Here is a 26,941-nt window from a genome sequence, read left to right as displayed (position 1 = left end):
TCAGAAAATGGATGACAGCTGTATTTTTCTGAAAAGACTTTACGCCTTCTGATTCTGATCACTGTTTCTGATTGTCATTCTTTAGAAATGATCTTGTCCTGATAGGATCATCTTTCTTCCCAAGAATCACATCTTCTGAATGAGCTGATGAAAGTCTAGATGATCTTCTGACTGTTGGCTCTTCTGAAATCCTGAGATTCTCTAAAGGTGCAGCAACTTAATCTTCTGATCCATTGCTTCTGAGACTTTCAGCTTCTGCAGCTTTGCTTCTTGGTTCTACAGCTTCTGATAGATCAATATCTTTATCTGCAAAATTCTCAAGCTGCTTTGGTTTTTCAAGACCAAGCTTATCATCAAACCTGATAATGATTGATTCTTCTACAATCAATGTTTCAGTATTGTATACTCTGTATCCAAGAAGGAAACACTTTTGTGCTTTACAATCAAACTTACCAAGATGATCTTTAGTATTTAGAATAAAACACGCACATCCAAAAGGATGAAAATATGAAATGTTGGGCTTTCTGTTCTTCCACAATTCATAAGGAGTCTTATTTAGAATAGGTCTTATAGAGATTCTATTTTGAATATAACACGCAGTGTTTATTGCTTCTGCCCAGAAGTGCTTAGCCATATTGGTTTCATTGATCATGGTTCTGGCCATTTCTTGTAGAGTCCTATTCTTTCGCTCTACAACTCCATTTTGTTGTGGAGTTCTAGGGCAAGAGAAATCATGGGAAATACCATTTTCTTTGAAGAACTCCTCAAAGAATCTGTTCTCAAATTCGCCACCATGATCACTTCTGACCTTTATGATCTTGCACTACTTCTCAGATTGGATCTGAGTGCAGAATTCAAAGAACACTGAATGAGACTCATCCTTGTGTCTTAAGAACTTCACCCATGTCCAGCGGCTATAATCATCTACGATGACTAATCCATATTTCTTCCCTCTGACAGATGCTGTTTGACTGGGCCAAACAGATCAATGTGCAAGAGTTCTAACGGCCTTGAGGAAGAGACAACATTCTTAGACTTGAATGCGGGTTTGGATAACTTGCCCTTCTGACATGCTTCACAAAGAGCATCTGATTTATATTTCAGATTACGGAGTCCTCTGACCAGATTTAGTTTGTTAATCTGAGAAATCTTTCTCAAACTAGCATGTCCTAATCTTCTGTGCCAGACCCATTGCTCTTCAGAAACAGACATAAGGCAAGTCACCTTCTGCTTTTCAAGATCTGAAAGATCAATCTTATAAATGTTGTTCTTTCTATTGCCTGTAAATAGGACTGAGCCATCATTCTGACTTACATCCTTGCAAGACTTTTAATTGAAGATCATATCATAACCATTTTCACTTAATTGACTTATGGACAATAATTTATGCGTTAATCCTTCTACAAGAAGTACATTAGTTATGGAAGGAGAGTTACCAAGACTCATGGTTCCAGAGCCAATGATTTTGCCCTTCTGATCTCCTCCGAACTTGACTTCTCCACCTGGTTTAAGCACCTGGTCTTGGAATGTAGACCTTCTTCCCGTCATGTGTCGCGAGCACCCAGAGTCCATGTACCATGACATTTTTCTTTTTGTACCCACAATTTCTCCCTAGGTACCCACAATTTCTTGGGTCCTTTCTTGTTAGTTCTTCTCAAGTTCTGATTGAACTTGGGTTTAGCATAATATTTAACAGGAGGAACAACATGATATTCTTTAGGTTTGTCAGCATGATATTTCTTAGGATGTGTCACATGCTTCTTGGTGTGAACAGTGTTAAAGCTCTGTGCATGTGAAGTGAGCCTAATATCATGTGCATGGCCATATTTGAACTGATCATACAATGGTTTGTATGTGATATTCAGATCATCAACAGGTTCAAATTTATGTGAGGTATCACCCTCATAGCCAAAACCAAACCTTTAGTTTCCAGAAACACCATATATCATAGAAGCAAGATGACTTCTGCCAATACTTCTAGATAAGAACTTTCTGAAGCTCGAGTCATATTCTTTCCGAATATGATTGAGACTTGGAATGGATTTTTCTGTTTCAGACAAAGATCCACTATCTTTGGATAGATTTAAAACTTTTTCCTTCAGTTCAGAATTTTCCACTTCCAGCTTCTTAGTTTCAAATTCAAACTGCTTCTTCAGCTTTTTGTATTTGATATTAAGATGAGCCTTGAGTTCCAGAAGTTCTGTTAAACTAGAAACTAACTCTTCTCTAGATAGTTCAGAAAATACCTCTTCAGAATCTGATTCTGATGTAGATTCTGATCCATCATCTTTTGTAGCCATCAGCGCGAAGTTGGCTTGCTCTCCTTCAGAGTCTGATTCTGATTCTGATTCAGAATCATCCCATGTTGCCATAAGACCTTTCTTCTTATGAAACTTCTTCTTAGGATTCTCCTTCTGAAGTTTTGGACACTCGTTCTTGTAGTGTCCAGGCTCATTGCACTCATAGCAGACAGCCTTCTTCTTGTCAGATCTTCTGTCACCAGAAGATTCTCCTCGTTCAAATTTCTTTGAACTTCTGAAGCCTCTGAACTTCCTTTGCTTGCTCTTCCAGAGTTGGTTTACCCTTCTGGAGATCATGGACAGTTCATCTTCTTCTTCAGATTCTGATTCTTCAGGATCTTCTTCTTTGGCCTGAAAAGCGTTAGTGCATTTTTTAAAATTAGATTTTAATGCAATAGACTTACCTTTCTTCTGAGGCTCATTTGCATCCAGCTCTATTTCATGGCTTCTCAAGGCACTGATTAGCTCTTCCAAAGAAACCTCACTCAGATTCTTCGCAATCTTGAATGCAGTTACCATTGGACCCCATCTTCTGGGTAAGCTTCTGATGATCTTCTTTACATGATCAGCCTTGGTGTAGCCTTTATCCTGAACTCTCAATCCAGCAGTTAGCGTTTGAAATCTTGAGAACATCTTCTCAATGTTTTCATCATCCTCCATCTTGAAGGCTTCATATCTCTGGATTAGAGCAAGAGCTTTAGTCTCCTTGACTTTAGCATTTCCTTCAAGGGTCATTTTCAATGACTCATATATATCATAGGTCGTTTCCCTGTTAGATATCTTCTAATACTTAGCATGAGAGATAGCATTCAACAAAACAATCCTACATTTATGATGATTCTTGAAAAGCTTCTTCTGATAATCATCCATTTCTTGCCTGGTAAGCCTTACGCCACTAGCTTTCACTGGATGTTTGTAACCATCCATTAAGAGATCCCAAAGTTCACCATCTAGACCAAGAAAGTAACTTTCCAGTTTGTCTTTCCAGTATTCAAAGTTTTCACCATCAAATCCTGGTGGTCTAGTGTAACCAATGTTACCATTTCCATTGTATTGCTCAGTAGAGCCAGATGTAGATGTGAGTTCTTCACCAGCCATCTTTTACTGAAGCGTTTTTTCTCTTCCTGAATCTTTTCTAAACATGGTTAAGTGCTTGCACCTTAGAACCGGCGCTCTGATGCCAATTGAAGGATAGAAAAACACTTAGAAAGGGGGGTTTTAATAAGTGTAGTAAAAAAAACTTGAACGATAAAAACAAATTGCACAGTTATTTTTATCCTGGTTCGTTGTTAACTAAACTACTCCAGTCCACCCCCACGGAGTGATTTACCTCACCTGAGGATTTAATCCACTAATCTCAACAGATTACAATGGTTTTCCACTTAGCCCACGACTAAGTCTTCTAGAGTATCCTGATCACAACCTGATCACTCTAGGAACAAATGCTTAGACACAAGCTAAGACTTTCTAGAGTATCCTGACCACCACGTGATCACTCTAGTTACAACTACTTAGACACAAGCTAAGACTTCCTAGAGTTTCCTGATCAAACCTGATCACTCTAGTTCCTTACAAATTAATGTAATCAAATAAGAGTATTACAAGTGCTTCTGAAAAGCTATAATCACAACAGTGATATTTCTCTTAAGGTTTAAGCTTAATCTCACTAATATATTACAACAGCAATGTAGCGAGCTTTGATGAAGATGAAGTTTCTGAGCTTTGAATTGAACAGCGTTTCAGCAAGTTTTTTAGAATAGGTTCGTTCAGAATTCGTAACCTTGCTTCTCATCAAAACTTCATATTTATAGGCACTTGAGAAGATGACCGTTGGGCGAATTTATTGCTTTGCGTATTCCGTACAGCATTGCATTTAATGTTTCACTCTTTTGTCAACTACCTCGAGCCTTGTTTACGCTGTGTCTACTGACGTTTCCTTTAATAGCTTCTAACATTCCTTTTGTCAGTCAGCGTAGCCTGCCATCTTGTACTTGCTTCTGATCTGATGTTTGTGTATACAACGTTTGAATATCATCAGAGTCAAATAGCTTGGTGCAGAGCATCTTCTTGTCTTCTGACCTTGAAGGGCTACTGAGCGTGATACCATGAGGACCTCAGTGCTTTTGCTTCTGAACTCAAGTTCTTCTGATGCTTCCATAGACCCATGTTCTGATTCTGCTTTGACCATCTTCTGATGTCTTGCCAGACCATGTTCTGATATTGCATGCTGAACCTTCTGAGTCAAAGCTTCTGAGCGCTGATTTATGCATACTCTTTATATATTTCCTGAAAGGGAAATTGCAGTGTATTAGAGTACCACAAAATTCATATCCTTGTTATCATCAAAACTAAGAATATTGATCAGAACAAATCTTGTTGTAACAATAGGATCATCCTTCTTTCCAAGAATGACATCTTCTGAATGAGCAGAGTTGAGTCTAAAAGATATTCTGACAGTTGGCTCTTCAGAAATTCTGAGATTCTCTAAAGAAGCAGCAACTTGATCTTCTTATTCTTTGCTTCTGGGTTCTCCAGCTTCTGATACATTGCTTCTTGGTTCTTCAGCTTCTGAAATTGATATATTTATATCTGCAAATTTCTCACACTGCATTGGCTTTTCAAGACCAATCTTATTATCAAATCGGATATTGATTGATTCTTCAACAATCAAAGTTTCAGTATTGTATACTCTGTAGCCTTTAGAGCGTTCAGAATATCCAAGAAGGAAACACTTCCGTGCCTTAGAATCAAACTTACTCAGACGATCTTTAGTATTCAGAATAAAACAAAGACATCCAAAAGAATGAAAATATGAAATGTTGGGCTTTATGTTCTTCCACAATTCATAAGGAGTCTTATTAAGAATAGGTCTTATAAAGATTCTCTTCTGAATATAACATGCAGTGTTTATTGCTTCTTCCCAGAAATGCTTAGCCATATTGGTTTCGTGGATCATGGTTCTGGCCATTTCTTGTAGAGTCCTATTCTTTCGCTCTACAACTCCATTTTGCTGTGGAGTTCTAGGGCAAGAAAAATCATGGGCAATACCATTTTCTTTTAAGTAAAACTCAAAGAATCAGTTCTCAAATTCGCCACCATGATCACTTCTGACCTTTATGATTTTACACTCTTTCTCATATTGGATCTGAGTGCAAAATTCAAAGAACACTGAATGAGACTCATCCTTGTGTTTCAAGAACTTTACCCATGTCTAGCGACTATACTCATCTACGATAACTAATCCATATTTCTTCCCTCTAACAGAAGCTGTTTTGACTGGGCCAAACAGATCAATGTGCAGAAGTTCTAGCGGCCTAGAGGAAGAAACAACATTCTTAGACTTGAATGCAGGTTTGGAAAACTTTCCCTTCTGACATGCTTCGCAAAGAGCATCTGATTTATATTTCAGATTTGGGAGTCCCTTGACCAGATTTAGTTTGTTAATATGAGAAATATTTCTCAAACTAGCATGACCTAATCTTCTGTGCCAGACCCATTGCTCTTCGCTAACAGACATAAGACAAGTTACCTTCTGATTCTTAAGATCCTGAAGATCAATCTTGTAAATGTTGTTCTTTCTCTTGCCTGTAAATAGGATTGAGCCATCCTTCTGATTTACAGCCTTACAAGACTTTTGATCAAAGATTATGTCATAACCATTGTTACTTAATTGACTTATGGATAATAAGTTATGAGCTAATCCATCTACCAGAAGAACATTAATTATAGAAGGAGAGTTACTAGTACTTATGGTTCCTGAGCCAATTATCTTGCCCTTCTGATCTCCTCCAAACTTAACTTCTCCAGCAGATTTAAGCATTGGGTCTTGGAACATAGACCTTCTCCCCGTCATGTGTCTTAAGATCCTGAAGATCAATCTTGTAGACGTTGTTCTTTCTCTTACCTGTAAATAGGATTGAGCCATCCTTCTGATTTACAGCCTTACAAGACTTTTGATCAAAGATTATGTCATAACCATTGTCACTTAATTGACTTAAGGACAATAAGTTATGAGATAATCTATCTACGAGAAGAACATTAGTTATAGAAGGAGAGTTACCAGTACTTATGGTTCTTGAGCCAATTATCTTGCCCTTCTGATCTCCTCCAAACTTAACTTCTCCATCTAATTTAAGCACTAGGTCTTGGAACATAAACCTTCTTCCCATCATGTGTCGAGAGCACCCAGAGTCCAGGTACCATGACATGCTTTCCTTTGTCTTCTTTGCAGCCAAGGATATCTGCAACAGGAATAATCTTTTCCTTAGGTACCCACATTTTCTTGGGTGCTTTCTTGTTAGTTCTCCTCAAGTTCTGATTGAACTTGGGCTTAGCATTATAAATAACAGGAGGTACAATATGATATTCCTTAGGTTGAGCAACATGATATTTTCTAGGTTGTGTCACGTGCTTCTGATCGGTCACCATTTCTACTTAATTTCGTCATACATTCGGCATAAGATCGCCATACTTGGTAACACTTTGTGGTTGTTTTTAAATGTTTTTCTTTAATTCATCTAATTCTAGTTATTCTATGAGCAATGTGTTTTTATGTCGTTTTCATTGTCAATTAGGTGCTTTTGATCTCGTTTGGTAATGGTTTCAGGTTAGCTTCAGATTGATGGAAGATCGCGTGGCCAAAAGAGGTGAAGAAAGAAGCAAAAAGCAAGGAAAAAGCATATGGGCAGAGGCGGACACGGTCTGGCCGTGTCACCTGACACGGCCGTGTCAGGCCTCAAGAAGAATTGATCTCCCAGACCAGAAGCGGACACGGTCTGCCCGTGTCAAGGGACACGGCCGTGTCAGCGGTGCGGGCAGGATTTCTAAATTTTGGTTTATTCCAATTTTTAAAGTTCCAGGCGCAGTTTGGGCATTGTGGCTGAAATCTGAAAACCTAGAGGGATTAAGAGAGGCTTGAGAGACAAGGGGAAGACACTTTTGGATCGTACGAAAGAATTCCAGAGGAGAAAAGATAGCTTCATCAAGGTGTTGGAAGACGAAGAGATTCAACGTTGGACACCATTGAAGATCAGAGTTCTCCTAATCTTTGTAAATGTCTAAACTTTGTGATTTTGGTTTCTTGAATATTATGAGAGGCTAAACCCCCCAATGCCAGGGGGGTGTCCCTGATTTGAATTGTAATGACTTTTGAATTCCGTATTTCTTTAATCAAGTATTAGTTTTATGCAATTTGATTGTTTAATGTTTTTATGCCTTCTTTGTCAGAAAAACAAAGATTGATCTACGGTTAACAATTTGTAGGACTACGGTTTTTAAGGTTTTTAAACAATTTGATCTAGTAGTTATCACCTAGGACTAGGGATACCGAAAGGTTATTTGAACATTCTTGATTATTTACATCTTTGGTTTGCAAACCTTTGTTTCTAAGGACTTAGGCAATAAGATTGCAAACCAAAAGGTTTTCCACTAAGGACTTAGGGAAACACCCTTAAGAACAAATAGTTGCATTCTATGAACTTGTTAAAGAGATCTTTTTACAGAGTCATTATAAGGAAGATCAAACACCTACCCTGGCATTACCTCAAATTACATCTAAAAAGTCAAACTTTAATTTCAGCTTATTTTTATTATTTCTTTTATTTAAATTTACTTATTGCATTATAACAAAACACCTATTTGCTCTTTTGTTTAATTGACTTAAATAACTTGTGTTTCCTACGCAATCCTCGTGATCGATACTTGGGGTAAAACCCATTATAACTACACCGGTGAAAATAGTACACTTGCTATTTTTCCGATCAAGTTTTTGGCGCCGTTGCCGGGGATTGCCAAAATATAAGTTTTATTTTAGTCAATTAAAATTTTATTGCTCTGCAATTAAAATTCTTTTTGCTGAAATTTTTATTTGCTTATTTTAATTTTAATTTTTTTTTAACTTATCTACTAATCGATTTCTAATCTTGTATGCGAGGTAAGGCCTCAGCTGAACTTCTTTTTGACGCAGAACCAGAAAGACTATTGAGAGCACGACTCCGAGAAGTCAAGCAAAAAAGACTGGCATCGAAAGAAGACTCCCCTGTAGTTTCAGAATCAGAAGACGAAGAAGTAATATCTATTCAGTCCGAGCAGTCAGATTCTGAGCCTGAAACTATGGCAGCTGATCCACCTCCTCCAGAGAGACTTTTGGGTGATTATGGAAGGGCCAATGCACCGCTTGGAAGAATGACCATTGTAAACCAACCGGTCAATGTTGCACACTTCCAACTTCATCCTTCAACTATCCGACAGTTGGAGAGCAAGCCGTTTGCGGGACGAATCAATGAAGATGCAAATAAGCATCTACAAAGATTCCTCACCACAACAACGTCATTAAAGATTGAAGGTCCCTCTGAAGAAGCTAAGAGACTTGTAATGTTTCCTTTTACCTTATCTGAAGATGCGGAAGAGTGGTTTTACTCACTTCCAGCTGGAAGCATCACAACATGGCAACAGATGGAAACCGCTTTTCATAACGAATACTTCCCCGCATCAGTTTTCATCCGAAAAAGATATGATATTGTAAACTTCAAGCAGAAAGAAGGGGAATCGTTGGGGGATGCATACAAAAGGTTCAAACGATGTTTGGTTGCATGTCCTACTCATAATATGGACCCAACCGAGCAAATGCAGACTTTCGTAAATGGTCTCCGAATTAAGACAAAACAGCTTATTGATACGGCTGCCGGTGGATCAACTAATTTTTCAACAGCCACGGGTATCAAGAAGATCATAGAAGCTATTGCTGCTAATGAGCACATCGAGTTATATGACCGTGCAATGAGCCATCCGGAAGGTAAAATTGATTTGAAGCTTGCTGATCAGGTAGTTAAAATGGAAGACCAAATTGCAACTGAAGTAGAAAGAAGACTGAAGAAGATGAATCTTAGTGAACAAAAGGTAGCACAAATTGAACCAGCTGCATCAGTTGTATGTGAAATATGTAGTGGACCACATTTTTCTATGCATTGTGTGGCAACGCAGGAACAGGTGGAACAGATTCATATGTTGAGGCAAAATATTCCATACGCCAATACTTATAATCCGGGTTGGAAAAATCATCCTAATTTCGCATGGAAGGACCAACAAGGAAACTTTCAAAAGCAAGGATCAACCCAATTTCAAACTCCAGCGCAATCACAACAACACAGACCTCCACAACAACAACTTCCATATCAACAACAATTCCAACATCATCCTCAACAATTTCAACAACAGGTACCAAAGAAAGAAGATTGGGAGATCGCTCTTGAAAAAGTGGCAACCCAAAACTCTCAGTTTCAAGAAGAGACAAGAGCCAACCTTAGGAACACCACGGCTTCAATCAAAAATCTTGAAGTTCAAATGGGTCAAATAGCACAACATCTCACTCTACAGGCACAAGGACACTTTCCGAACAAAACTGTGAAAGATCAGAAAAATCTAGAGAAGATCAATGCTGTTACAACAAGGAGTAAAAAGGTGTTAGAATCGGAAAAGGAAAAAGAAGAGATAGATGACCCTGTGGTGATAGAGGTAGATTTGGAAATAAGAGAGAACCCAAGAGAGCCAGAAGTGGTGATACCATCGGTTAAACCAGCTGAAGAAAAAATTAAAAAAGGTGTTGAACCGGTAATTAAACTACCCTTCCCTTCAAGAGTAACAAAGAAGAATTCAAAAGAGAAAGACTTTAAGAAGTTCCCTAAATTGTTCAAAAGGTTAGAGGTGAATCTACTTTTTTTGAAGCACTTGAGCACATGCCTTTGTATAAGAAATTTATGAAGGAGGTGTTGGCGAAAAAGAGATCACTAGGAGGAGAACCAAAAATTGTAATCGAGAAGTGTGGTATAGTCTCTTCAGCAAGAAAGATCCCAATTAAGAGGAAAGACCCTGGGCCGGTGGCGATACCATGCACTATCAAGAATATAGCATTTAAAAAGGTACTCCTCGATTCTGGTTCTAGTGTAAGTTTAATGCCTTTATCTATTTTCAAAAAGCTTGAATTAGAAAAGATTAATGAAAGTAAGACACAGTTAAGGTTCGCCGATCACACCGTTAAGAAATCCTATGGGGTAGCTGAAGATGTACAAGTGGAAGTTGATAAGTTTGTTTTCCCTGTTGACTTCCACATCATGGACATTCCGGAAGATGGAGAAACTCCTATCCTTCTTGGGAGACCCTTTTTGTCGACAGGCCGCTATAATTTTGACATTGAAAAAGGGACGCTAACGCTGAAATCATTTGATGAAGAAGTAACCTTAAAGATGTTAGGAGTCAGGAAACATAGGTCAGATGTGAATGAGAAAACTTCAACTGGTATGACGGAAGGTAAACAAGAAGACAAAAATCTTAAAAATCTCCAAGAAAAAGTTTCAAGCATAGCCTCTCTGTTGGAACCAACTTATGTAGTCGCCAAAAGTCCTAAGAAAGCTAAGGAAATCGAGAAAAATGTGGGAAGCAAATTGAAGAGAAAAGTTATCCAGGCTTTTCATCTTTATGAGTTCGCGGTTGCGGAAGTGGCAAGCAACAAGGTTTGGAAAAGGAAATACCCTCCATAAAAAGGGTAATGGACCGTCGAGCCATGCGACGTTAAACGAAGCGCTTCGTGGGAGGCAACCCACGGTTTTAATAATAAATCTTTCTGGTTGTTTGTCTTATTTCCAGGAAATAAAAGAGAGCATCTCCAGTGGAATCTAGGAAGTGATTATTGGAATGCAATACCTCTGTAGGAAACCTCTCTGAGGCTGGTTCTAAAACATTGAGGACACTGTTTAGTTCAAGTGTGGGAGGGGTTCTTTGCATTTGTTTTTAGTTGTTTTCCATTTTTGTTTTTGTTTGTGTGTTGTTTTGACATTGTGTTATAGATTGAGTGATGGATGCCAAATAAATGATGATTGGTAGTTAGTGGATGAAAGGTGCAACCTGAACTTAATCTCTCGAGGTACTTTGGAAGTGGACATAGCTGAAAGTGTCGGACGTAACTTGAAGAACTGGACTGAGAAGGTAAGTGGTGAAATCGAGCCGGAAAGGAAAGTCATATGACAAAAAGGGTGTGTTGAAGCTGCAAACTTAGCCTACATGGTGAGGAACATAAAATGCCAAACATATGTAAAGATCATCATGAGAGTGAAATCAGGTATGACTTTATCTCTCTAATTTTGCGTTTGTCCTACCGACACAGTACAATTATGAAATCACACACTGAGGCACTTGTTTGTTCTCCCCAAAGCCTTTCTGTCCTTCATTTATTTTTGTTTTATCCCTCGTTAAACTCGTTGAGCCATCCCCCCTTGTTTGTTAAACCCACACATGTCATCCTTATCCATAATTCTATCATTTTTGTTTGGCACTTGTGTAATTATTGTTTCTTTTGAACTTGTGTGAAATTGTAAGTTTGGGGTGGTGCTTAAGAAAATAAAGGGCAAGTGATATATAAAAAAAAAGAAAAGTGTGTAAAACACAAGAAAAAAAAAAGAACAAAATAGTTTGAAACACTTGCCTAAAAAGATTTGAAAGACTCGAACGATGTTGATTACCCGGTAATTAGGTAAAAAGGAGAGTCTAAGAAGAAACCCCCTCACACAAAATCGAACACTAAGACAAAAAAAATAACATAAGTGCTAGTTCATAAACCATTTGCATATCAATCTCTTGTTTATCCTTCCTTTCACCTCAACCCCGTTACAACCTAAAAAGTCCTCAAAAGTGTGTGAATTCTTTTTGTGTAGTGAAAGTAGGATGCATGCAAAGTCAAGGGTTGATATTGCATATCGTGATGTTGAGCGAAAAGCACTCTAACCCTGAGAGACAATGTGAGAAGTGTGAAAAGTTTGCAGGTGAAATACACTCTGTTGTGAAGTGTGATGGACAACAAGGTTCGATAAGCCCAAAAGCCTAATCAAGAAAGAGAAGTAAGTTGCGAAAGACATCGACTATGTTGTGGAAAAGAAAAGTTTAAGGTGACCTCTGTTTGATCTCTTGCATCACTTGAGGACAAGCAATGAGATAAGTTTGGGGTTGTGATCGGTCACCATTTCTACTTAATTTCGTCATACATTCGGCATAAGATCGCCATACTTGGTAACACTTTGTGGTTGTTTTTAAGTGTTTTTCTTTAATTCATCTAATTCTAGTTATTCTATGAGCAATGTGTTTTTATGTCGTTTTCATTGTCAATTAGGTGCTTTTGATCTCGTTTGGTAATGGTTTCAGGTTAGCTTAAGATTGATGGAAGATCGCGTGGCCAAAAGAGGTGAAGAAAGAAGCAAAAAGCAAGGAAAAAGCATATGGGCAGAGGCGGACACGGTCTGGCCGTGTCACCTGACACGGCCGTGTCAGGCCTCAAGAAGAATTGATCTCCCAGACCAGAAGCGGACACGGTCTGCCCGTGTCAAGGGACACGGCCGTGTCAGCGGTGCGGGCAGGATTTCTAAATTTTGGTTTATTCCAATTTTTAAAGTTCCAGGGGCAGTTTGGGCATTGTGGCTGAAATCTGAAAACCTAGAGGGATTAAAAGAGGCTTGAGAGACAAGGGGAAGACACTTTTTGATCGTACGAAAGAATTCCAGAGGAGAAAAGATAGCTTCATCAAGGTGTTGGAAGACGAAGAGATTCAACGGTGGACACCATTGAAGATCAGAGTTCTCCTAATCTTTGTAAATGTCTAAACTTTGTCATTTTGGTTTCTTGAATATTATGAGAGGCTAAACCCCCCAGTGCCAGGGGGTGTCCCTGATTTGAATTGTAATGACTTTTGAATTCCGTATTTCTTTAATCAAGTATTAGTTTTATGCAATTTGATTGTTTAATGTTTTTATGCCTTCTTTGTCGGAAAAACAAAGATTGATCTACGGTTAACAATTTGTAGGACTACGGTTGTTAAGGTTTTTAAACAATTTGATCTAGTAGTTATCACCTAGGACTAGGGATACCGAAAGGTTATTTGAACATTCTTGATTATTTACATCTTTGGTTTGCAAACCTTAGTTTCTAAGGACTTAGGCAATAGGATTGCAAACCAAAAGGTTTTCCACTAAGGACTTAGGGAAACACCCTTAAGAACAAATAGTTGCATTCTATGAACTTGTTAAAGAGATCTTTTTACAGAGTCATTATAAGGAAGATCAAACACCTACCCTGGCATTACCTCAAATTACATCTAAAAAGTCAAACTTTAATTTCAGCTTATTTTTATTATTTCTTTTATTTAAATTTACTTATTGCATTATAACAAAACACCTATTTGCTCTTTTGTTTAATTGACTTAAATAACTTGTGTTTCCTACGCAATCCTCGTGATCGATACTTGGGGTAAAACCCATTATAACTACACCGGTGAAAATAGTACACTTGCTATTTTTCCGATCAGCTTCTTAGTGTGTGTAATGTGAAAGATTTTAGCATGTGATGTGAGCCTAATATCATGGGAGTGGCCATACTTGAACTGATCATACAATGGCTTGTATGTGATTTTCATATCATCTACAGGTTCAAGTTTGTATGGGGTATCACCCTCATATCCTATGCCAACTCTCTTGTTTCCACTAACAACATATATCATAGAGGAAAGTTGACTTCTTCCAATACCTCTAGATAAGAACTTCCTAAAGCTCAAGTCATATTCTTTAAGAATATGGTTCAGACTAGGAATAGAATTTTCTGAGTCAGAAGGAGATCCAAAATTTTTGGATAATTTTAAAACTTTTTCCTTCAGTTCAGAATTTTCTACTTCCAGTTTCTTAGTTTCAAAATCAAATAGCTTTTTTAGCTTTTTGTATTTGATATTAAGATGAGCCTTGAGTTCCAGAAGTTCTGTTAGACTGGAAACTAACTCTTCTCTAGATAGTTCCGAAAATACCTCTTAAGAATCTGATTCTATTATAGATTCTGATCCATCATCAACGGTAGCCATCAGCGCAATGTTTGCCTGTTCGCCTTCAGAGTCTGATTCTGATTCTAATGAATCCGAATCATCCCAAGTTGCCATAAGACCTTTCTTCTTATGAAACTTCTTCTTGGGCTTCTTCTTCAGAAGCTTTGGACACTTATTCTTGTAGTGACCTGGCTCATTGCACTCAAAGCACGTGACCTTCTTCTTGTCATATCTTCTGCTTCCAGAAGATTCTCCTTTTTCAAGCTTCTTAGAAATTTTGAAGTTCTTGAACTTCCTATGCTTGCTCTTCCAGAGTTGGTTTACCCTTCTGGAGATCATGGACAGTTCATCTTCTTCTTCTGATTCTGAATCTTCATAATCTTCTTCTTCAGCCTCTTAATCCAGCAGTTAGAGTTTGAAATCTTGAGAACCTTTTTTCAATGTTTTCATCATCCTCCATATTGAAGGCTTCATATTTCTGGATTAAAGCAAGAGCCTTGGTCTACTTGACTTGGGCATTTCCTTCATGAGTCATTTTCAATGACTCATATATGTCATAGGCAGTTTCTCTGTTTGATATCTTCTCATATTCAGCATGAGAAATAGCATTAAGCAGAATAGTCCTACAACTGTGATGATTTTTAAATTCTTTCTTTTGATCATCACTCATTTCTTGTCTTGTCAGCTTTACTCCTCTAGGTTTCACAGGATGTTTGTAACCATCCACTAGAAGATCCCATAAGCCACCATCTAATCCAAGAAAGTAACTTTCGAGCTTATCTTTCCAATATTTAAAGTATTCACCATCGAATACTATTGGTCTAGTGTAGCCATTGTTACCATTTCCATGGTGTTGCTCAGCAGAGCCAAATGTAGATGTAGGTGGTGGAGTCTCAACCATCTTTACTTAGTGTTGTTCTCTTCCTGAATCTTTACTAAACACGGTTAAGTGTTTGCACCTTAAAACCGGCGCTCTGATGCCAATTGAAGGATAGAAAAACACTTAGAAAGGGGGGGGGGGGGTTTGAATAAGTGTGACTTTAAAAAATCTTAAGATAAAAACAATTGCACAATGATTTTTATCCTGGTTCGTTGTTAACGAAACTACTCCAGTCCACCCCGTTAGCGTGATTTGCCTCACCCGAGGATTTAATCCACTAATCAACCTTGATTACAATGGTTTTCCACATAGATACCCTCTAAGTCTTCTAAAGTATTCTGATCACACCTTGATCACTCTAGGAACCTTTTACAAATTAATGTAAACAAATTCTTACCAGAGTATTACAATGCTTCTTAATAAACTATAATCACAACTGTGATATTTCTCTTAAGTTGTAAGCTTAAATCTCACTAAGATATTACAACAGTAATGTGAGGTTGAAGATGAAGTTTGAGAGATTTTGAATTTGACAGCGTTTCTGTATTTTTGTGCAAGAGTTGTATCTTCAGCTTCTCATCAGAACTTCTATTTATAGGCGTTTTGAGAAGATGACCGTTGGGAGCATTTAATGCGTTGCGTGATCCGTACAACATTGCATTTAATGTTTCACTCTTTTGTCAACTACCTCGAGCCTTGCTTTTCCTGCTTTAACTGACTTTTCCTTTAATAGCTTCTAACATTCCTTTTGTCAGTCAGCGTAGCCTGCCATCTTGTACTTGCTTCTGATCTGATCTTTGTAGATACAACGTTTGAATTAATCAGAGTCAAACAGCTTGGTGCAGAGCATCTTCTTGTCTTCTGACTTTGAAGTGCTTCTAGCGTGATACCATAAGAACTTCAGTGCTTCTACTTCTGAACTAAAGTTCTTTTGATGATTCAATAGACAATGTTCTGATTCTGCTTGACCATCTTCTGATGTCTTGCGAGAGCATGTTCTGATGTTGCATACTTGAACCTTCGGAGTCTGTGCTTCTTGCACTGAATTGTGCATGCTCATCATATATTTCCTGAAATGGAAAATTCATAGGATTAGAGTACCACATTGTCTTATACAAAATTCATATACATTGTTATCATCAAAACTAAGAATATTGATCAAAACAATTCTTGTTCTAACAACACTTGGGGGATTTTCTTTAGACTTATGCTTATGTTTGGATATTGCTATTTCCTATGTTTCGTTGGATATTCAGATATATTTGTTTAAGATTTTGGATATATTGCTTAAGGCTATGTGGCCAATATTGTGGATTTCAAATTAGCATGTTTGGATATAAATTTTAATTTGAATTTGGTAGATGAATATAGTATGGGATATATTCATTGAAACTATTAATAGCAATTCAACTGTTTTCCGCAAGCGTCTATGCATAATGTAAGAAAGCATAAGATTTACATTTGTGTTATAATATGATCTTTGCATATTAAGAATGTTGGATGTTTGTTTTAGGTTTTCATTGTGATAAAAATAAAATTTGACGCCCTTTTACTTATGCATGATTACTCTGTAAGATTATATATATATATATATATATATATATATATATATATATATATATATATATGTATGTATATATATATATATATATATGTATGTATATATATATATATATATGTATGTATGTATATATATATATATATATATATATATATATATATATATATATGTATGTATATATTTGGGGTTAGAAAAGGGGTGTTACATAACAACTATTCTAAAAATGAATCAGACATAGTTTCCACGCTACATCTTAATGGCCAAGATTGGTTAAGGGTTTCTAGGTCCCCAACTTCTACAGCCTAGTTGAATGCAACGATGTATTGCCAACTACATTGTCAACAAAGTTACTTCTAAAGAGGCCTCCACTGAGCGATGGATTTCAAATTGACTTCTTTGGGACTACACCCGTGAGATAAAATGACTATACAAGTCCCCTATAATAAGTGTACACTCTAAATCCGGGTTAGGATTTGTCTCGCCACAAGGGGCATGACTCCCTTTCCCAGTACAACCCAATAAAATAACAAATGTACACATAGGAAAGTAAAAGACAAAAATAAAAGTTTATGTACAAAAACAAAGATAATAACAAAAGATAATAATAAATACAAAGATTGGGTCAACCCTTCCAAAGATACACCAATAATTTGATTAGTATCCCCAGCAGAATCGCCACTTTTCTGTAGCGGTGAAATTGGTGAGACTAGAGTCATGGGAATGACTTAGCTCATTTTTTAAACAAAGTCTCCACCGCGCTTTATTGTTTCCAAAAAGAAATGGATGAAAGAGTGAATAAAACCCACAAATGTTTTTAAAATCAAAACTAATAAACTTATCATAATTCTGGCTACGAAGGGTTGGTTATACAAGGGGAAGGTGTTAAGCACCCTCATATCCATGGTACTTCATGGGAACCTCTTTGTTTTATGTTATTGTCTTTTGTTTATACATACCTTGTATTTTTGAAAATATGTGAAAAACTTGTTTTAAATAGAGGGTGGGGATGGGAAGAGAGATTTTTAAAAATGAGCTCGATAAGATATCGCCTCTTAGGCCTACACACCCCTTAGGTGCAATAGAGAAGTCAGAGCTTCTATAGTTCCTCTTTTAAAAAACGAAAAATAAAAGGGGCCAAAGTGGCCAAAATATTTTTGGGGGTGAGCTTTAAAATACTCACAAGTTTTTAAAAGAGGGTTAAGCTTTAAAATACTTAACAAGTATAAAAAGGGATTAGGCTTTAAAATACCTAATAAGTGTAAAAGGTTAAGCTTTAAAATACTTAACAATTTTAAAATAAAAGGGGACCATGCTTTAAAATACAAGGTCAATGGGTTAGGAGAAGTTTCACTGGGAATATTTTTTCTCTTAACACCAAGGTTTAAAACAAAAGACATAGCTTTAACAATGCAAAGGTCAATGGACTAAGAATAATTTTACCGAGAATAATTCTACTCTTAGTTCTAAGGTTTAAAAACAAAGGGTTTGATTGAGCTTTAACAATACAAAACCAATTTAAAAGACAAGGTAAAAAGCTTTAACAATACTTTAAACATAAGATAAAAGAGATTGGGGGAAAAGAGTTTGAGTACCTTGACAATTTTAGTCAAAAATATTCCCATCCTTTTTGGACAAAAACAAACAATCTTAAGCAATCAACAATGGATACCTCAAGTGTGTGTGTGTGTGTGATATCATGTGACACAAGAACAAACAAGTAAGAATGATAATTAACAAGATAGATGGATGTATCTAAACCCCTGGATTCAAACTCATGTATGAATGATGAATGATTGATGTGATAAACAAACATGGGGCTAGATAAACAATACATAAGATGAATTAACAATATAATGATTAAAATAACAATTAAGTACAAAACATGGATTAAATCAACAATAATATACAAGATAACAAACTTGAAAATTCTGGTAGGACAGACTCAGAATGTCATACACAAGGTTGCGACACATTTTCTGTCATCAACTTAGATGAGGCAGTACATAAAAATCTCCCAAATTTTGATTACTTCTTGCATTCAGAAGTCCATGAGTGTCGGGATCATATTAATTCAGTTAACAATCATAACTCTGTTTTGTAGAGGTTCTATGACAGCACAGTTATTAAACCAAACACTGATGTCATGCACGATGTTATGACATCCAAACTGAACAAATAAATAATGCAGAAACATAAACAACACACAGAATTGTTCACCCAGTTCGGTTCTAACTAACCTACTCTGGGGGAAACCAAGCCAGGAAGGAAATCCACTACCAGTAGTCTTATTTTGAAGCTAAACTCCTCGTTTACAATTTCGCACTTAAACCCTACACAATGCAATCTTTACCTAGGTTCTCCCTAGATATGGAATATCTTCATTCCACTCCCAATCATAGCAATGATGTCTAGCAGTCAACAATTTACTCCAAGAACAACGCAATCTCTACCTAGGTTCTCCCTAGATATGGAATATCTTCATTCCACTGCATCGACAGCCTAATTCCCAACACTTTAAACAGAAACAAACACAATATCAACTTGGAGTTGCTTACAAGCTTCCTCCAAGAACAACCATTCACTCGTTACTTCACATCTTCTGAGTAATTACACTAAGCCTCTCACCTACAGGTTCTGAGGTACAAATCAGTGACCATCCCACACACCGGGTGGTTCACCTACATGGCTAACCCTAGAAACTACATCTTTAAAGCTCGGGCTGTTAGCACACAAAACTAGGTTACGAAGTTTTCTATTTATAACCTGATCCCAATTGGACTTGGGCTTACAAATCGCAGCACTCTGGCTGTTACAAATATGCAGAAAATATTCTTCTACAAATAAGGTCTTTTAATCATAAGTTTCCTAAATTAGAAACTGTTGAATCCAATCTTTTGATCTGATTATCTTCAATCGTCAGATTTGATTCTTAAATATTCTGACTTGATTCTTTGACCTTTAAATATGCGCCACATAGGATTACATAATATTCACATAGAATATTCTCTATCTGTTAAATACAAACTGGATCTTTCTTCTAGTTCTGCAAGCGTGATGTCATGGTTGAAGTCATGATATTCCATATATCATCTTGCTTTAGTACCTGTTTTGTTCTTTTCACATTTGCAAGACTTATACAATATTACTTTCAGCTGCTATTATGGTTTAGCCAATCATGTATGCCAATAAGACAATTCTAAATACCAGAACATCAACAATCTCCCCCTTTGGCTTATTTTGGCTAAAACTTACATTGATCAAGAGCAGCTGCTTCAGATTTCAAGACATCAGGAAGAACATACTTTTACATTCTCAGAATTAGGACATCTGTTCTTCACTGCTTAACCACATCATAACATCTTCAAATCACTCTGTCTTTAGATCTCTCCTTTGTTTCTTTTGACAATAGAAAAATCAGCATGCTATGTACCATTTCTCCCCCTTTTTAGCCATAATATGACAAAGCTTGGACCAATGTCATACCTTTGAATTTCAAAACCTTCATGCAACATTCGTACATGAGGAGGACAATGGATGGTGGCCTTTGTCTGTGAGGACTATTGGTGACAATATGAAAACCCATTCCTTCTTCCTCGTAACTCAGAACATAAATCACAATTGTGTTCATAACAGATCACAAATCACAATTAAAATGACTCCATTATTGAAGGGTGAATAAGGAGAAGCATTTTTGTTGTTATTTGTGACATACCATTGGTAGAGACACATGATTTCTCCACCCTGTGATTTTCTGGACACGTTTTGGTAAATGCATCCATCATAATACCAAACCTACATGCACCCAACACGAACACTCACGAAACGCATCTTGAGAGATTTGATTTCTGAAGCCTGTTGCGAAGATGCTAATTTATAGCCATTTGAGATCATATGTATTAACGATGGTCTTTGGTCTTGTTAAATGGTCAACCGATTAAATACGAAATAGTTCCAAACCCAATTACTTTTTCCAAAGCAGTTTTTGACTGTTTTCTTTTGATAGGAGTTTTCTTTAATCCAGTGCATGCTTAGTCATTGATTGAACTTTACACCGGCCACTGAAGAGAAGAGATAAAACCACTGCAGTTTTTCTTGTTTGACCCTGAAGCATCAATGTTTTTAACTATGTCATGAAATCCTGTCAGACATTGTCCCTCTTTTACTCCTTAAGCGCAAGGCTCAAGTTCTTTTAAGGGATTTTGACAAATCTTCTTATGAACCAAGTAATAGACCTCCCACTTACTCTACTGACTCACTAGACATATACTTTTGTTGTTATAATTACCTTTAGAATGTTTACTGCAATGGTGAAGAGCCTCCCACCACTTGTTAATGCATGAAGTCACTAGACCAGATAAAGAATTATGAATATCAGGTGCACATGGTTGGATTCAACCATTCCCAAGTAACTGACTGTAATGATACATCTTGTTATATAAACCTTTTCATAAGAAACTCCCTCTAATTGTGCTGAAAAAGCTTCTGCTGACTTGGAACATCTTCATTAAGATGGTAGAGTATAACAGACCAAGATAATTTTGTAGAATTATATCTTGAACTAAGAATTCACTCCCCCTATCTGAGATAGTCTGAGCTTCCCCACTGAAATAAGTTTGAAATGATGAATGGAAAATATAAGACTCATCTTAATATCTTCAAGAGCAGCACCCTCTCTTCAACAATCCTGCTTAACACACTCACTATAGCAAATTTGCTCCTTAAAAAACATACTCACATCAGAAATTAGATGTTATAACTTCTTGTATAACATTAGAATACAACTGAGTTGTTTAGTACATCCCATTAACTACACTTCTCTTTCTGCAACAGATTCGAGTCTACCACTTTGTCTTCACCTAAAATAGTCAGCTCATGACACTTTGACACTAGATATTTCCTTAGAAAGGTTTCCAGAGACTCAACATAAAGAACTGCCACTTATTTCACTGTTGATCATTACCCTGCCATGTCTCAATCAGATCAAGGTCTGCTAAGAAAAATTGAGTTCCTCCTTGATAGAATTAGAAGAATCCTCTTTTATCTTTAGCTATGTTGATTATCTCACCAAACTTCTGTCTTCATAGTCATACTCACTAATGAAGTCTTCATCATGAAAGTAAACACGTATTGCCAGAACATGCTACAATTATCAAGATCAGAATCTGCCCATTCTAATCCACATTAAGTCAGAACTGTCACTTTAGACATTAATGATGCTTCTTCATTCTTCACATATAGTGATGTTGTGACATCCCATAAGACATTAGTTTATCATACTTAGAATCTCATTTATTCCTCTGAGTGTTCCTTTACCTACACCGGTTGATGTCTTGTCTTGCTTTATTCTCCCCCTGAGAATTATAACATGAGAATGTTACGAATGATTGTCCTTACCCTTGAAGCATTCTTCGTTTGGAACTTGCCACACCTTCCAAATTTAGAATCCTTAGTTTACTTGCTACACAAAATCCAGACTGCCACTTCTGTACCTTGAAATAGAAGAAACTTCTAAATAGCCCTGAACATGTCTTCAACATATAGGTCTGAACTTAAACTTTACTGGTACCAGCCAACCATTGCCTTTCTTAATGCTTAAGAGAAGATAACACAAAACTACTATTGATACATAGTTCATACCAGACCATGGATACTTTATACATGTACTCAACACCCGACCGAGTATATGAGTCTTGTATTCAGGCTGTACATTCAATAAGTACTAAGTCTCTCGTCAAAGTACCTATTAGACACTCAGATAGAATTTACTACTCACACCAAATCCTTCTAAATGATTTCTTCTTCATACATAAGAGCATTCTTCTTGGAAATGATGTTTTAACATATGCTATGACATCATATATTAAGGCTTTTAGGATCTCTCACTCATCTTCCTTTTTATGAATCTTAAGGAAAGATAGAGAAGGCACGACACACACCATAAACTCAGCTACACATCAGTCATGATTAAGGGATAATACATGCCATATCTCGATAGACTTTTCTTCAAGCTTTCATTCTGATTTTTGAGATAATGGATTTCACAATCTGTACCTACAGAGGAGATTCCCTCAATAAGATTTCTGGAGCAGATTCACTTATGACATAACACATGAAAACAACTCAGATTCATCACAGTAATGTGATTCCCTTAAATCATCACACAATATTGAAAACCATATTTCACCATGAAGAAGACACAATATTCAGTTTTCACCATTAACTGTTCTATGGTTAAGAAAACATTCCACATATCTGGTTCCTTTGATCAGAAGAGGATACCAGATACAGGCTCATCTTGAATTCTCATATAGGTAAAAAAAAACCTGAATGAATCCTTTTACTTCCACTGAGGTTTACTCCTACATTCCCATTTATATGCCCGAAATAAACTGACACTTGGGATGGAAGGTTCAATTGATTGTATTCTGACCAATCAACACACAAGCCAGATGTCTCCTCTTCTAGATCAAGAGTAGGTTCCAAACAAATGCAATTACTCTACGTTAGTTTAGGACCAAAACATTTGTTTTTCAACTGGTAGCTGCATACCAGTTCTTAATGTCCCAACATCAGATAGGACATCTGTTCCTCCTTCTAGGAACACCTCAACCTTGAAGATTTCAAGGTACACACTTGCATATAATTATGAATATCATTGATCAGGTGACATTCATCAGCTCTCATAAACCATGCCATTATGAGTGGACTTGAGAGATTATTCAAGTATATTTGACACTTTAATTATAGCTGTCAATACCTGCCATACATTCTGTTGAACCTTCATAACCCTAGGGTTTCTTAGAGACTATGCAGCGGAAAAATAGTCATATATCAACAAAATTCACACAATGCTTACTTTAAGTGTTAGTAGTAAGCATGACAGCCAAGGATTGAAGCTGAACAATCCAACACAACAATACCTAACCAGTGTTCTGACCAAAAAGAAACCGATAAGCACAAAGATTACCTTATCATTAACTTCACTCCCACATGAAGTTTTTGATATTCTTCTTCTGCACTTTGCTATATGCTGAATAGATCAATACGTATTCTTCACTCCCTCTTGAAGCCTTTGGATATCCTTGAATCCAGCAACACCATCTTCTCTTGCCAAGAGAGTACACCTGTTTTGATCAGATTGGCTTAGTCTACCACACATAGGTCCATCCTCCACTTTTAGGGACCATACAATATGAACATAACTGTTCAAACGATCTTCTACCTTCAGCAACCAGAAAGTATCCGTTATGGATCTCATCCATAAATAGACAGGATGCCTGCTCTGATACCAATTGAAAATTCTGGTAGGAAAGACTCAGAAATGTCATACGCAAGATTACGACACCTTTTCTGTCATCAGCTTAACTGAGGAAGTACATACAGATCCCCCAAATTTAGATTACTTCTTTCATTCAGAAGTCCATGAGTGTCGGGATCATATTAGTTCAATTAAGACAAATAACTCTGTTTTGCAGAGGTTCTGTGACAGCACAGTTATTAAACCAAACACTGATGTCATGCACGATGTTATGGCATCCAATCTAAACAAATAAATAATGCAGAAACATAAACAACACACATAATTGTTCACCCAGTTTGGTTCTAACTAACCTACTCTGGGGGCAACCAAGCCAGGAAGGAAATCCACTATCAGTAGTCTTAATTTGAAGCTAAACTCCCCCATTTACAATTTCGCACTTAAACGCTACCCAACGCAATCTCTACCTAGGTTCTCCCTAGATATGGAATATCTCCATTCCACTCCAAATCATAGCAATGATGTCTAGCAGTCAACAACTCAGTCACTGCATCGACATCCTATTTCCCAACACTTTAAAAACAAACAAACACAATATCAACTTGGAATTGCTTACAAGCTTCCTCCAAGAACAACCATTCACTCGTTACTTCACATCTTCTGGGTGATTACACTAAACCTCTCACCTACAGGTTTTGAGGTACAAATCAGTGACCATCCCACACACCGGGTGGTTCACCTACACGACTAACCCTAGAAACTACATCTTTAAAGCTCGGGTTGTTAACGCACAAAACTAGGCTACAATGTTTTCTATTTATAACCTGATCCCAATTGGACTTGGGCTTACAAATCGCAACACTCAAGCTATTACAAATATGCAGAAAATATTCTGCTACAAACAAGGTCTTTTAATCATAAGTTTCCTAAATTAGAAACTGCTGAATCCAATGTTCTGATCTGATTATCTTCAATCTTCAGATTTTGATTCTTCAATATTCTGACTTGATTCTTTGACCTTTAAATGTGTGCCACATAGGATTACATAATATTCACATAGAATATTCTGTATCTGTTAAATACAAACTGAATATTTCTTCCAGTTTTGCAGGCGCGATGTCATGGTTGAAGTCATGACATTCCATATAACATCTCGCTTTAGTACATGTTTTGTTCTTTTCACATTTGCAAGACTTATACAATATTACTTTCAACTGCTATTATGTTTTAGCCAAGCATGTATGCCAATAAGACAATTCTACATAGTAGAACATCAACAAAACTTAATTAATCATGGATGAGCAAAGATCAACATGTTTTTGGGCTAGGGTCTTAAACCTAGGTTTTTGAGTTAGGGTTTTAACCTAAACTCCTAAACCTAATTGATTTTAATTGTTTAAATAACAATTTCTTTAAGAGAAATGGTCTAAGAGGACATGAAGAAGTCAAAGACCTTCTATTCCAACCCTAAACATATATGTACAAAAATACACAAAGTTCATTTGAAGAAATAATCAAAAACAAAACAAGTTTTAGTTGATTTTCTTTACATAAAAGACATGTTTTTGATTAATTTTTAAATAATGAAATAATAAATCTTTTTGGATTTCTTTAACATGGTATTAAAATACACAAGATAAATAATCATACGAAAAAAGAACAAGTTAAAAAGATCAATTTTTCAATTTGTTATGATTTTTCAAAGTTGTGAATAAAATTAAATAAACAAATGATAAAAAAGTTGGAATTGTGGAGACTAAGGCTTGAACCCACACCACTGAACTTACCACACAAAACATACACCCCTGGGCCAGCGCGCGTGTAGTGATATAAGGGTGAGCCCAACTCAATACAACACTTAACAAGTGGTGAAAATATAAAAAAAATAACAAAAAGGTCTTGGGCTAGGGGGATTCAAACCTTAGACCTAAGGGGTCATGAGTGCTTTAACGGGGAGAGTGGTAACCAAGTGAGGTGAACGATTTAGTCATTCAAAACACGCTTCCATTTCTTCTTCTTCCTTATTAAGAACACAACAACAACATCCATGGTGATTTTTCAACTTCTTCAAATCTTAACCATTTTTAGCAAAGTAAAATGCTAACATGTTTGAAATTAACATACGAACCTAACCATGCCACTAACAATCATTTAAACATAATCAAACTCTAATTTTCCAGAAATTCGCAAGAACCCTATAACTAAGATTCAAAATTAAACTCTTAATTTTAACAATAAATCCCTAAAACGTTAGGGCTTTCATTCCTCACATGATTATGAACAAAATAGTTACAAGAATTAATCAAAATGATGCTCAAATAAGAATTCTCAAGTTCATGGTTCTAACCTCTAAAAATGGGGTCGAGTAGAGAGATTGAGGGGACCTGGTGTCATACCCTAATTTTTGACCCCCCTGAGATGACATATCTCCAGGATTTTCATCAAGTCAAAGTAAGTACCCAGGGCAGTCTGGCATTCAATCGAGGGTGTTCAAAGACAAGAAAACTCAGGCAAAGGATCAATCAATAGAGGGATTAGTCTCTAATACAATCATAAGACTCAAAAGCTTCATTATTTCACCTATGATTGATTAGACACCCAGTCATCTAAGTACAGAATTACTCAGATCAACAGACTAGGGTTTGGAGCCTATCAAGGACTAAAATCAGGGATCACCTTTGGGAAACCCTAAAAAGCCCCAGGGAACCATTCAAAGACATCAATCATCTTCAAATAACTCATATGACAAGATCCACTGGACATCACACCTCAGTTCAAAGTCTACAGTCATCATTGTCCTCTGGTCGACAATTAGGGTTTTTGACCTAATTCACCAAGATAGTTGACTTTTAATCAGGGCATGGATCCAAAACTCAAGACATGATTCAAGAGTCTCTACTACCTCAATATAATCCATTTACATCATTCATTTGAGGAGAAGATCTTGATTCTACACAAAAGTCCAAAATCTCACCTTACCAGGAAAAAGTCAACTGTATGGGATCACCATTGACTTTTGAGATTTTTGGTCAAACCATGAATTTTAAGGATCAATATCATCAATATATGGATAATGAAGTCATTTGACCAAAGA

This window comes from Vicia villosa, unplaced genomic scaffold, assembly GCF_029867415.1.
Source record: "Vicia villosa cultivar HV-30 ecotype Madison, WI unplaced genomic scaffold, Vvil1.0 ctg.000746F_1_1, whole genome shotgun sequence".
NCBI lineage: Eukaryota > Viridiplantae > Streptophyta > Magnoliopsida > Fabales > Fabaceae > Vicia > Vicia villosa.
This window is presented reverse-complemented; position numbering follows the sequence as displayed.